Below are 12,595 nucleotides of genomic sequence, written 5' to 3'. Positions count from 1 at the left end.
ATTTCCAGTGCCGTTTTTGCCCGGCTCAATCTGCAGTTGGTTAAAAAGTATGAAGAAAGCCACTAAGAAGGGAAGTTGACTTTCATTATCAGATGTCACACATAATAGGGATAAGTGCACAGTTTTTGTGGTATTCTGTGCACAGTTTTTGTGGTATTCTGAATTCTGACTTAAGGTAGCCATACACTGGTCGATTTGCCATTAGATCGACCAACTGACAGATCCTTATCTGATCGAATCTGATCAGAGAGGGATCGTATGGCTGCCTTTACTGCAAACAGATTGTGAATCGATTGCAGCCTGAAACCGATCACAATCTGTTGAGCTGCTCCTGCCGCCTGTCCCCCCGTATACATTACCTGAAGCTGGCTCCGGGTCCTCTTCTCCGCGCTGCACCGCATCCCAGCATCCCGCACCGCATCCCAGCGTACACTGTGTCACTCCGTGACCAGGAAGTTCACTGGAGTGACACAGGAAGTGTACGCTGGGATGGAGCAGGAACAGAGGGGTGCAGCGCGGAGAAGATGCCCGGGAGCCAGCGTCAGGTAATGTATACCTGTATCGGATCGGCCGCCGCTAGCGACGCGCTCCCTACCCGCGGGCGATCGATGGAAATTTCCCACACGGCGCGAACGACGGACCGATCCGATTTCGGGAGGAAATCGGATCGGCGGGTGCGTTTAGCGCAAACGATTGGCAGCAGATTTGATTCCAGTGATCGTGTATGGCCAGCTTTAGAGTGAATCTGAGATGGCAGGGGGGGAGGGGGGAATATACATACCTGGGGCTTCCTCCAGCCCCCTCCAGGCCAATCACTCCTTCGCCATCCCTGCCTCCTTGATCTTCTGAAACTGGCCCCGGAAAGTCCTCCAGTCTGCAGCGTACTATGCATATGTGGCCCCGTGGTCAGGAGCATTCTGCGCCTGTGCAGTACTACTGGATGGAATCTGGATGGAGGCTGCACACGGCCAGCTGCACCGGTTGGCCCCAACTGGAGGATTTTTCAGGGCCAATTTCAGAAGATCTAGGAGGAGGAGGAGAAGGATGGTGAGGAAGCCTGGAAGGGGCTGGAGGAGGCCCCAGGTATGTATATCCCCACCCCTGTTATCTCAGGTACACTTTAAGCATTATAATTTCACAATATTGGAGTTAAAAGTCAAAATTAGGAATTCTGATGTCTAAATTCCAACGGTTACGGGTAATTACATTGGCATACGTCACAAAAGTTATTTTTTTGCACAAATAGTAAAAAATGTCTAAACAGCATGCTTAAAGAGACACTGAAGCGAAAAAAAAAATGATGATATTATGATTTGTATGTGTAGCACAGCTAAGAAATAAAACATTAAGATCAGATACATCAGTGTAATTGTTTCCAGTACAGGAAGAGTTGAGAAACTCCAGTTGTTATCTCTATGCAAACAAGCCATTAAGCTCTCCCATTAAGCTCTCCGACTAAGTTAGTCATGGAGAGGGCTGTCTTCTGACTTTTATTATCTCAACTGTTCCTGGACTATTTACTTTTCCTCTGCTAGAGGAGAGGTCATTACTTCACAGACTGCTCTGAAAGACCAATTTTGAATGCTGAGTGTTGTGTAATCTGCACATATTATAGAATGGTGCAATGTTAGAAAAAACACTATATACCTGAAAATAAAAGTATGAGAATATTTTCTTTGCTGCTAATCTTCTAGTAATTATTCATAGTACACAACCAATTCACTATATCATATATTTTTTTTTCGCTTCAGTGTCTCTTTAAGGGATATAAATGATAACATTCAATGCAAAAATCAAAAGTAAAATTATTGTGAACATATTTGGGCAAATTTGCACTATTCATATTTAAACTATTGTTATCATTGCTTTTGTGAAAATATGTTTGCAATACATTACAATGTCATGACTTCGAAATGCAAACTCAGAATCCATTAAAGGGACTTTATCCACTGTACTCATATGTAAACTGCATATTGTTCTTACCATCATTCAAATACATCATTAATTCCTTTAGGGCTTACTGGGTCCCGGTTCAAAACACCAGGATGTCATCAACAAACCTGGACCATCTCCTGAGGCAACCCCCATGGGGAACATCAGGGCCATACACATACTTCTCCCTTCACCATGCCGAGAACAAATTGGCATATGAGCATGGCACCCAGACCCAGATTTACATCACAAGAGCCCATAGGCACAGATGTCCTGGCACCTTAGACTTCACCCTCCATGAACCTACAACCCCCGCTGAACTGCCCCACAAATGTGCCGAACTGCCCCACAAATGTGCTGGCTGGCCCAGCTGTAACTTGTCCCTTACTTACCTTGCCTGTCATAGTTGGCTACAGGTATCCCTTAGCATTAGGTAGCCAAAGGTACCCTCAGTATTAAGAAACTAGTGGTGCCTCACCAGTGGAATGCCGAGAGCTGGGTGAGTAACCTCTCATTTACGCTCTGTTCAGGTCTCTGCACAGGGAAGGAGGGAGGAAGGCAGTAGAGAAGGGGAGTGAGCCACCTTTCCATCATCAGGCACCTGTAGGCACATGCCTACAGTGCCTTATGGTAAATCCGGCCCAGATAACACGTACGTCCCAATGGCGGTACCCAACAGCTGCCAGTACCATCTGCCATCATACGTAAACGTGTTGTGCGTGAGTACAAACAACAAACATTCACATATGAAGTCAACATAGTTCTCACCTTTATTGGTCCTGGCCAGAAATGTTCTTCCTGCTTCCACCCCTGCATCATGCGGGATGCTGTTGTAGAGATTAACAACATCGATGGTAACAAGGGAATTCCCTTCTCGCCAGGACATCCCTTCAATGGCACTAAGCCCATCCAGGGTGTCCTTTTATCTTTTTTGCACTGAGTTCTAAGATGTTTCTATGCACCAGCTTTTTATCTTAGGGCAGTTTAGTCTGGCCACTTCGGGTCATGGCCGGTCAAAACTAGACGTGGCCATGCCACAGCCCAAAATGAATCGAATCCTGGTGGCTCAGCTTCTTCATCTCCGGCTCTGGCTCATCCCCTTCCCTCCTCTAATTGACTTTGGGAACGCTGCAGACATTGCTTCTGCCAGCACCCGCTCTGCAGGAACGAACATCACGAATCCCTGCTTCCCTGTTGCAACGATTGACATGACTCTGGGTGCAAGCTTGTCCCCGGCTGACAGAACTCAATAGGAGGTGGGCGGGGGGAGGAGCCAGAACCAGAGCTTCCAGGAGTCGTTTCAGTTTGGGCATTGGCCGAAGTGGCATGGCCACTTCTAGTTTTGACAGGCCAGAACCGGAAGTGGCCGGACTTTAGGTTCTGGCCGTAACATATACATTAAACCTGCCTTAATATTTTCCCTAGATCATTTCAGTGTCATCTAGTAGGTATATTCTGGGTATTCACGTGATTTAACATACCCGTCCGCCTATTGAATCTATGTGGAATGCAAGATGCTTCCTGGTTGGCAAGAACGTCAGTTGTGACGTATGCTACCAGGAGGCATTGCATGCAGCGAGTGAGACGCGTACGGAGGGAGGAGAATATCCTCCATTATTTAAATGACCTGATTTGGTTTGCACATGCGCACCGAGTCCCTGAAGACGCTCCTGTAGCGTGGATTGGGGGGAGGCCCTAGAGCTGCGCAGCTGCACTCGCGTCTATGCGGACTGTGCAGCTGCGGCCAGCTCAGGTGGCCATTTTACAAGATGCAGGAGAGCCCGACCCAGGCTGTGGGGTCGGGAGCAGCCCGGGGGGCGATTGAACTGCAGGGACCTGGTTGAACTACACGGAGGGCGCAGATGGTGTCCTCCATGCATTCAAATTGCATGCGGGTACTTAACTTTTTTTTTTTAGTTGGCCTCGTAAGTCCTTTAATGCGGCTCCAAATCCTGTTTCTGAAGCATCACATTGCAATACCACGGCTTCCTCTGGGTTAAAGTATTTAAGGGTGGCTGTGCCTGCAATCGTTTTACCTCTTGGAATGCTGTCTCCTGTGTGTCTGTCCATTGCCTGAGTACATCTGTATGGGTTATCTGTCTCAACAGCTCACACATATGAGAGATGCTTACAGAACTTAGAAAGGTAATTGACCATACCCAGGAACTGCAAAACTCCTTGTACATCTGTAGGTGTAGGCATTTCCTGTACAGTTTTCACTTTTTTCTGGATCTACTTTCAAACCATTTGAGGTAAGCAGATGTCCATGTATGGAAATTCATTTTCAGTCTGATTTTCAATTTGCTTCTCTCTACACCTGTTGAAGAATTGTATCATCTTCTGATCATGATCTTTCATTGCTGATTTCTCATCATCACCTTCCCCCAACTATCAGTATTATAATCTGCTATTGTTTTTATTTCTGGGAGCCCTTCTAAGGCCTGATTTAAAATCTGTTGAAAGACTTCTGGAGCAGGACTGGCTCCCATGGGCAATCTCAGCTGCTGATAACGCCCAAATGGAGTCTAAAATGTGGTCAAGTAACTTGATTGCTCATCTAATTTCACATGCCAGAATCCAGTTTTTACATCACATACAGTGGGAAGCGAAAGTTTAGGCAACCTTGTTAATCGTCATGATTTTCCTGTATAAATCATTGGTTGTTACGATAAAAAATGTCAGTTAAATGTATCAATGAAATTAAGTTTATTGAATTTACCGACAGTGTGCAATAATTTTTTAAACAAAATTAGGCGGTTGCATAAATTTGGGCACCACAAAAAATAAATCTATATTCAGTAGATCCTCCTTTTGCAGAAATTACAGCCTCTAAATGCTTCCTGTAGGTTCCAATGAGAGTCTGGATTCTGCTTGAAGGTATTTTGGAGCATTCCTCTTTACAAAACATCTCTAGTTCATTCAGGTTTGATGGCGTCCGAGTACGGACGGCTCTCTTTAACTCACACCACAGATTTTCAATTATATTCAGGTCTGGGGACTGAGATGACCATTCTAGAACATTGTACTTGTTCCTCTGCATGAATGCCTTAGTGGATTTTGAGCAGTGTTTAGGGTCATTGTCTTGTTGAAAGATCCAGCCCCGGCGCAGCTTCAGCGTCATCACTTATTCCTGGACATTGGTCTCCAGAATCTGCTGATACTGAGTGGAATCCATGCGTCACTCAACTTTGACATTATTCCCAGATTTCCAGTCCCTGCACTGGCCACACAGCCCCACAGCATGATGGAACCACCACCATAGTTTACTGAAGGTAGCAGGTGTTTTTCTTGGAATGCCGTGTTCTTTTTCCTCCATGCATAACGCCCCTTGTTATACCCAAATAACTCAATTTTTAGTGTCATCAGTCCACAGCACCTTATTCCAAAATTAAGCTGGCTTGCCCAAATGTGTTTTAGCATACCTCAAGCGGCTCTGTTTTTGCTGTGGGCGGAGAAAAGGCTTCCTCTGCATCACTCTCGCATACAGCATCTTCTTGTGTAAAGTGTGCTGAATGGTTGAAAAATGCACAGTGACTCAATCTGAAGCAAGATGATGTTGTAGGTCGTTGGTGCTAGTCTGTGGGTTGACTGACTGTTCTCACCATTCGTCACTTCTGTTTATCTGAGATTTTTCTTGGTCTGCCACTTCGAGCCTTAACTTGAACCAAGCCTGTGGTCTTCCATTTCCTCAATATGTTCCTAACTGTGGAAACAGACAGCTGAAATCTCTGTGACAGCTTTCTGTGTTCTTCCCCTAAACCGTGATGGTGAACAATCTTTGCTCTCAGGTCATTTGAGAGTTGTTTTGAGACCTCCATGTTGCTACTCTTCAGAGAAAATTAAAAGAGGAGCGAAACTTACAATTAACCCCCTTAAATACTCTTTCTCATAATTGGATTCACCTGTGTATGTAGGTCAGGGGTCACCGAGCTTACCAAGCCAATTTGAGTTCCAATAATTACTTCTAAAGGTTTTAGAATCAATAAAATGACATCAATATACAGACTCTCATTGGAACCCACAGGAAGCATTTAGAGGCTGTAATTTCTGCAAAAGGAGGATCTACTAAATATAGATTTAATTTCTTTTTTGTGGTGCCCAAATGTATGCAACTGCCTAATTTTATTTAAAAAATTATTGCACACTTTCTGTAAATCCAATAAACTTCATTTCTCTTCTCAAATATCAATGTATGTGTCTCCTATATGATATATATAACTGACATTTTTTAAATCATGAAGATTAACAAGGTTGCCCAAACTTTCGCATCCCACTGTACTGAAAAAAAAATCCTAGTTTCTGACAGATCAGGAAAATTGTCTCCTATTATAGGCATGGGGTAAGCATACGAGAGGAATCGGCATGGCAGACTTGGGCGCAGGATACGGCTGATCCTGCTGCTGCACAAGTCCTGGCCGTGTTAAATACTATTCCCCTTCCAGGCCGCCATGGATGGTGGGGATCGAAATGGAAGCCGAATTATTGTGTTTTAAAAGTAACTTCAGCTCCATCTTCTGACGACGCCAAAGTTACTCCCTGTGTGCCCAAGTCTCCTGCCCTGGATTCACTGTGTTCGTAGGGTAATGGTTTCCTTCAGTGCTCTATTCAGTGGTTTGGGGTCTATGCATATTCTTAGTTTGCCCAATAACTAAACTGCTTATCCAGTCTGTACCATCATGTACTGATGCTATTATGTGTAGATATTTTAGCTCATCCTTTAGTGGTTGGCATTAACCACTTGAGGACCGTGGGCTTTACCCCCCTTAAGGACCAGACCCTTTTTTTCCATTCAGACCACTGCAGCTTTCACGGTTTATTGCTCGCTCATACAACCTACCACCTAAATGAATTTTGGCTCCTTTTCTTGTCACTAATAAAGCTTTATTTTGGTGCTATTTGATTGCTGCTGCAATTTTTACTTTTTATTATATTCAACAAAAAAAGACATGAATTTTGTCAAAAAAATGATTTTTTTAACTTTCTGTGCTGACATTTTTCAAATAAAGTAAAATTTCTGTATACATGCAGCACAAAAAATGTGGACAAACATGTTTTTAATAAAAAAAAAAAAACATTCAGCCTATATTGATTGGTTTGGGTAAAAGTTATAGCGTTTATAAACTATGGTGCAAAAAGTGAATTTTCCCATTTTGAAGCATCTATGACTTTTCTGACCACCTGTCAGAGGGGCTAGAATTCCAGGATAGTATAAATACCCCCCAAATGACCCCATTTTGGAAAGAAGACATCCCAAAATATTCACTGAGAGGCATGGTGAGTTCATAGAAGATTTTATTTTTTGTCACAAGTTAGCGGAAAATGACACTTTGTGACAAAAAAGAAAAAAAAAAAGTTTCCATTTCTGCTAACTTGCGACAAAAAAAAATGAAATCTGCCACGGACTCACTATGCTCCTCTCTGAATACCTTGAAGTGTCTACTTTCCAAAATTGAGTAATTTGTGGGGTGTGTTTACTGTCCTTGCATTTTGGGGGTGCCTAATTGTAAGCACCCCTGTAAAGCCTAAAGGTGCTCATTGGACTTTGGGCCCCTTAGCGCAGTTAGGCTGCAAAACAGTGCCACACATGTGGTATTGCCGTACTCAGGAGAAGTAGTATAATGTGTTTTGGGGTGTTTTTTTACACATACCCATGCTGGGTGGGAGAAATATCTCTGTAAATGACAATTTTTTGATTTTTTTTTTACACACAATTGTCCATTTACAGAGATATTTCTCCCACTCAGCATGGGTATGTGTAAAAATACACCCCAAAACACATTATACTACTTCTCCTGAGTACGGCGATACCACATGTGTGGCACTTTTTTGCACCTGAAGGCTAAGGGGCCCAAAGTCCAATGAGTACCTTAGGATTTCACAGGTCATTTTTGTTTCAAGACTACTCCTCACGGTTTAGGGCCCCTAAAATGCCAGGGCAGTATAGGAACCCCACTAAAGACCCCATTTTAGAAAGAAGACACCCCAGGGTATTCTGTTAGGAGTATGGTGAGTTCATAGAAGATTTAATTTTTTGTCACAAGTTAGCGGAAATTGATTTTAATTGTTTTTTTTTCACAAAGTGTCATTTTCCGCTAACTTGTGACAAAAAATAAAATCTTCTATGAACTCACCATACTCCTAACAGAATACCTTTGGGTGTCTTCTTTCTAGAATGGGGTCATTTGTGGGGTTCCTATGCTGCCCTGGCATTTTAGGGGCCCTAAACCGTGAGGAGTAGTCTTGAAACAAAAATGACCTGTGAAATCCTAAAGGTACTCATTGGACTTAGGGCCCCTTAGTGCACTTAGGGTGTAAAAAAGTGCCACACATGTGGTACCGCCGTACTCAGGAGAAGTAGTATAATGTGTTTTGTGGTGTATTTTTACACTTACCCATGCTGGGTGGGAGAAATATCTCTGTAAATGACAATTGTTTGATTTTTTTTACACACAATTGTCCATTTACAGAGAGATTTCTCCCACCCAGCATGGGTATGTGTAAAAATACACCCCAAAATACATTATACTACTTCTCCTGAGTACGGCGGTACCACATGTGTGACACTTTTTTGCAGCCTAGGTGCACTAAGGGGCCCAACGTCCTATTCACAGGTCATTTTGAGGCATTTGTTTTCTAGACTACTCCTCACGGTTTAGGGCCCCTAAAATGCCAGGGCAGTATAGGAACCCCACAAGTGACCCCATTTTAGAAAGAAGACACCCCAAGGTATTCCGTTAGGTGTATGGTGAGTTCATAGAAAATTTTATTTTTTGTCACAAGTTAGTGAAAAATGACATTTGTGAAAAAAAAACAATAAAAATGAATTTCCGCTAAATTTTGACAAAAAATAAAATCTTCTATGAACTCGTCATACACCTAACAGAATACCTTGGGGTGTCTTTTTTCTAAAATGGGGTCACTTGTGGGGTTCCTATACCGCCCTGGCATTTTACGGGCCCAAAACCGTAAGTTGTCTGGAAACCAAATGTCTCAAAATGACTGTTCAGGGGTATAAGCATCTGCAAATTTTTATGACAGGTGGTCTATGAGGGGGCGAATTTTGTGGATCATAAGCGGGGTGGCCTTTTAGATGACAGATTGTATTGGGCCTGATCTGATGGATAGGAGTGCTAGGGGGGTGACAGGAGGTGATTGATGGGTGTCTCAGGGGGTGGTTAGAGGGGAAAATAGATGCAATCAATGCACTGGGGAGGTGATCGGAAGGGGGTCTGAGGGGGATCTGAGGGTTTGGCCGAGTGATCTGGATCCCACACGGGGCAAATTAGGGCCTGATTTGATGGGTAGGTGTGCTAGGGGGTGACAGGAGGTGATTGATGGGTGTCTCAAGGTGTGATTAGAGGGGGGAATAGATGCAAGCAATGCACTGGTGAGGTGATCAGAGCAGGAGTCTGAGGGCGTTCTGAGGGTGTGGGCAAGTGATTGAGTGTTCTAGGGGCAGGTAGGGGTCTAATCTGATGGGTAGCAGTGACAGGGGGTGATTGATGGGTAATTAGTGGGTGTTTAGGGTAGAGAACAGATGTAAACACTGCACTTGGGAGGTGATCTGAAGTCGGATCTGCGGGCGATCTATTGGTGTGGGTGGGTGATCAGATTGCCCGCAAGGGGCAGGTTAGGGGCTGATTGATGGGTGGCAGTGACAGGGGGTGATTGATGGGTGGCAGTGACAGGGGGTGATTGATGGGTGATTGACAGGTGATTGACAGGTGATCAGTGGGTTATTACAGGGAAGAACAGATGTAAATATTGCACTGGCGAATTGATAAGGGGGGGGTCTGAGGGCAATCTGAGCGTGTAGGCGGGTGATTGGGTGCCCACAAGGGGCAGATTAGGGTCTGATCTGATGGGTAACAGTGACAGGTGGTGATAGGGGGTGATTGATGGGTGATTTATGGGTAATTAGTGGGTGTTTAGGGTAGAGAACAGATGTAAACACTGTACTTGGGAGGTGATCTGACGCCGGATCTGTGGGCGATCTATTGGTGTGGGTGGGTGATCAGATTGCCCGCAAGGGGCAGGTTAGGGGCTGATTGATGGGTGGCAGTGACAGGGGGTGATTGATGGGTGGTAGTGACAGGGGGTGATTGATGGGTGATTGACAGGTGATTGACAGGTGATCAGTGGGTTATTACAGGGAAGAACAGATGTAAATATTGCACTTGCGAATTGATAAGGGGGGGGGGTCTGAGGGCAATCTGAGCGTGTAGGTGGGTGATTGGGTTCCCGCAAGGGTCAGATTAGGGTCTGATCTGATGGGTAACAGTGACAGGTGGTGATAGTAGGTGATTGATGGGTGATTGATGGGTAATTAGTGGGTGTTTGGGGTAGAGAACAGATGTAAACACTGCACTTGGGAGGTGATCTGATGTCGGATCTGCGGGCGATCTATTGGTGTGGGTGGGGGATCAGATTGCCCGCAAGGGGCAGGTTAGGGGCTGATTGATGGGTGGCAGTGACAGGGGGTGATTGATGGGTGATTGACAGGTGATTGACAGGTGATCAGGGGGATAGATGCATACAGTACACAGGGGGGGGGGGGTCTGGGGAGAATCTGAGGGGTGGGGGGTGATCAAGAGGGAGCAGGGGGCAGGGGAGGGATAAAAAAATAGTGTTTACAGATAGTGACAGGGAGTGATTGATGGGTGATTAGGGGGGTCATTCGGTGCAAACAGTGGTCTGGGGGGTGGGCAGGGGGGGGGGTCTGAGGGGTGCTGTGGGCGATCAGGGGGCAGGGGGGGGGGAAGTGTGCTTGGGTGCAGACTAGGGTGGCTGCAGCCTGCCCTGGTGGTCCCTCGGACACTGGGACCACCAGGGCAGGAGGCAGCCTGCATAATACACTTTGTAAACATTACAAAGTGTATTATACACTTTGTATGCGGCGATTCGGGTGCTAGTAACCCGCCGGCGCTTCCGAACGGCCGGCGGGTTACAGTGCGAGGGGGGCAGAGCCAGTCGCCGGCGGCCGATCGCGTCACGGATGACGCAATCGCGCCACCCATGCCCGTACAAGGACCGCCGCCTCTGTGCATGCGGCGGTCCTTGCGGGATCCACTTTCCGGCCGCCCCTGTGCAGTGGGCGGTCGAGAAGTGGTTAAAGCGGACCCAAACCAAACATTTTTTTAATTCAATATATTTAGTTGCACCACTCTGACACATACAAAAATAAACAAACACTCCTTCAAGCCTATGAGCGTTTCAGTGCATGCTTTTCACCCTCCTCTTTGCATAACTAGGGTTGTACAGGGGGCAGCCATTAGCAATTTCTCCATTGCCAGACACCATCTACTCTACCAGTTTGCCGGATTATTTGCCGGCAATATGAAAGGAAGGGAGGGGTTCCTCCAATAAATGTAAAATATTGTATATTTGTCACATGCAGCTGAAAAAAGGCTGCTATTTATTATTATAATTTAGAAAATAGATTTTATGTTTGAAATCTTGTATTTTTAATTTGGGTCCACTTTAATATGCATGTCAAGAGGGTATATAACTAATATATTTTTTTTAATTACAAGCTTGTAAATAGTGATGGATGCAAAACTGAAAAAATGCTTCTTTATTTCCAAATAAAATATTGGCACCATACATTGTGAAAGGGACATAATTTAAATGGTGTAATGCTAATGACCGGGACACATGGGCAAATAAAATGTGTGGGTTTTAATTATGGTAGCATGCATTATTTTAAAGCTATAATGGCCAAAAACTGAGAAATAATGATTTTTTTTTCTTAATATTCCTGTTAAAATGCATTTAGAAAAAAATAATTCTTAGCAAAATGTACCACCCAAAGAAAGCCTAATTGGTGGCGGAAAAAACAGATATAGATCAATTCATTGTGATAATTAGTGATGGCGTTATTTGCGAATGAATTGGAGGTGAACATTTCTCTGATGCATAAGGTGAAAAATACCCGCGGGCTGAAATGGTTAAAAAAAAATGTTTTTCGGCCATTATAGTTTTAAAATAATACATGCTACCATAATTAAAACCCATACATTTAACCACTTCAGCACCACAGGGTTTTTTGCTTAAAAACCAGAGCAATTTTCACATTTCAGCGCTCCTCCCATTCATTCACCAATAACTTTATTGCTACTCATCAGATGTAAATGATCTATATCTTGTTTTTTTGCCACAAATTATGCTTTGTGAGGGTGATATTTGCTTTTAGTAATTATGTTATTATCTGTGCATTTTAAAGGGAAAAATGAGAAAAAAAAAGAAAAAATACACTATTTCTCCATTTCCATCCACTATAGTTTTCAAATAAACAATGTTACCATAGGTAAAACACACACATTGTATTTGCTAATTTGTCCTGGTTATCTCAACATTTAAATAATGTTCCTAGTACAATGTATGGCGAAAATATATTAGTTTCTGGTTTGTGTTTTTTGTTTTCTCATTGTACTCTATCAGTAATTAAAAGCCCTTTTCTTCATGATTAACAGTAATACACTCTCATGGCATACATATTTTAAAAGCTAAGTCCCTAGGGTAACTATGTATTCTCTTTTCAATGCTGTCACTTTTGTTGTTTTTACAAGTATTTATTTGGGGGTATAGAGTACATGAAAATAACAGTTTTAATGCTTTTCATTCAGTTTTCCGGTAAAAAAAAATCACATGACTTATCCCTCAG

General features: G+C 43.9%; 1 protein-coding gene across 1 annotated transcript in view; it reads right to left on the bottom strand.

Annotated features, from left to right (window-relative positions):
- COL3A1 (collagen type III alpha 1 chain) overlaps positions 1-12,595 on the bottom strand; it is a 2,242,195-nt gene that overhangs the window by 1,505,343 nt on the left and 724,257 nt on the right. The gene's annotated exons all lie outside the window — the stretch shown is intronic.

Source organism: Hyperolius riggenbachi, chromosome 7, assembly GCF_040937935.1.
Source record: "Hyperolius riggenbachi isolate aHypRig1 chromosome 7, aHypRig1.pri, whole genome shotgun sequence".
In the NCBI taxonomy this organism is placed as follows: domain Eukaryota; kingdom Metazoa; phylum Chordata; class Amphibia; order Anura; family Hyperoliidae; genus Hyperolius; species Hyperolius riggenbachi.
The sequence above is the reverse complement of the archived record's forward strand: the minus strand, read 5'-3'. Positions and strand labels throughout refer to the sequence as shown.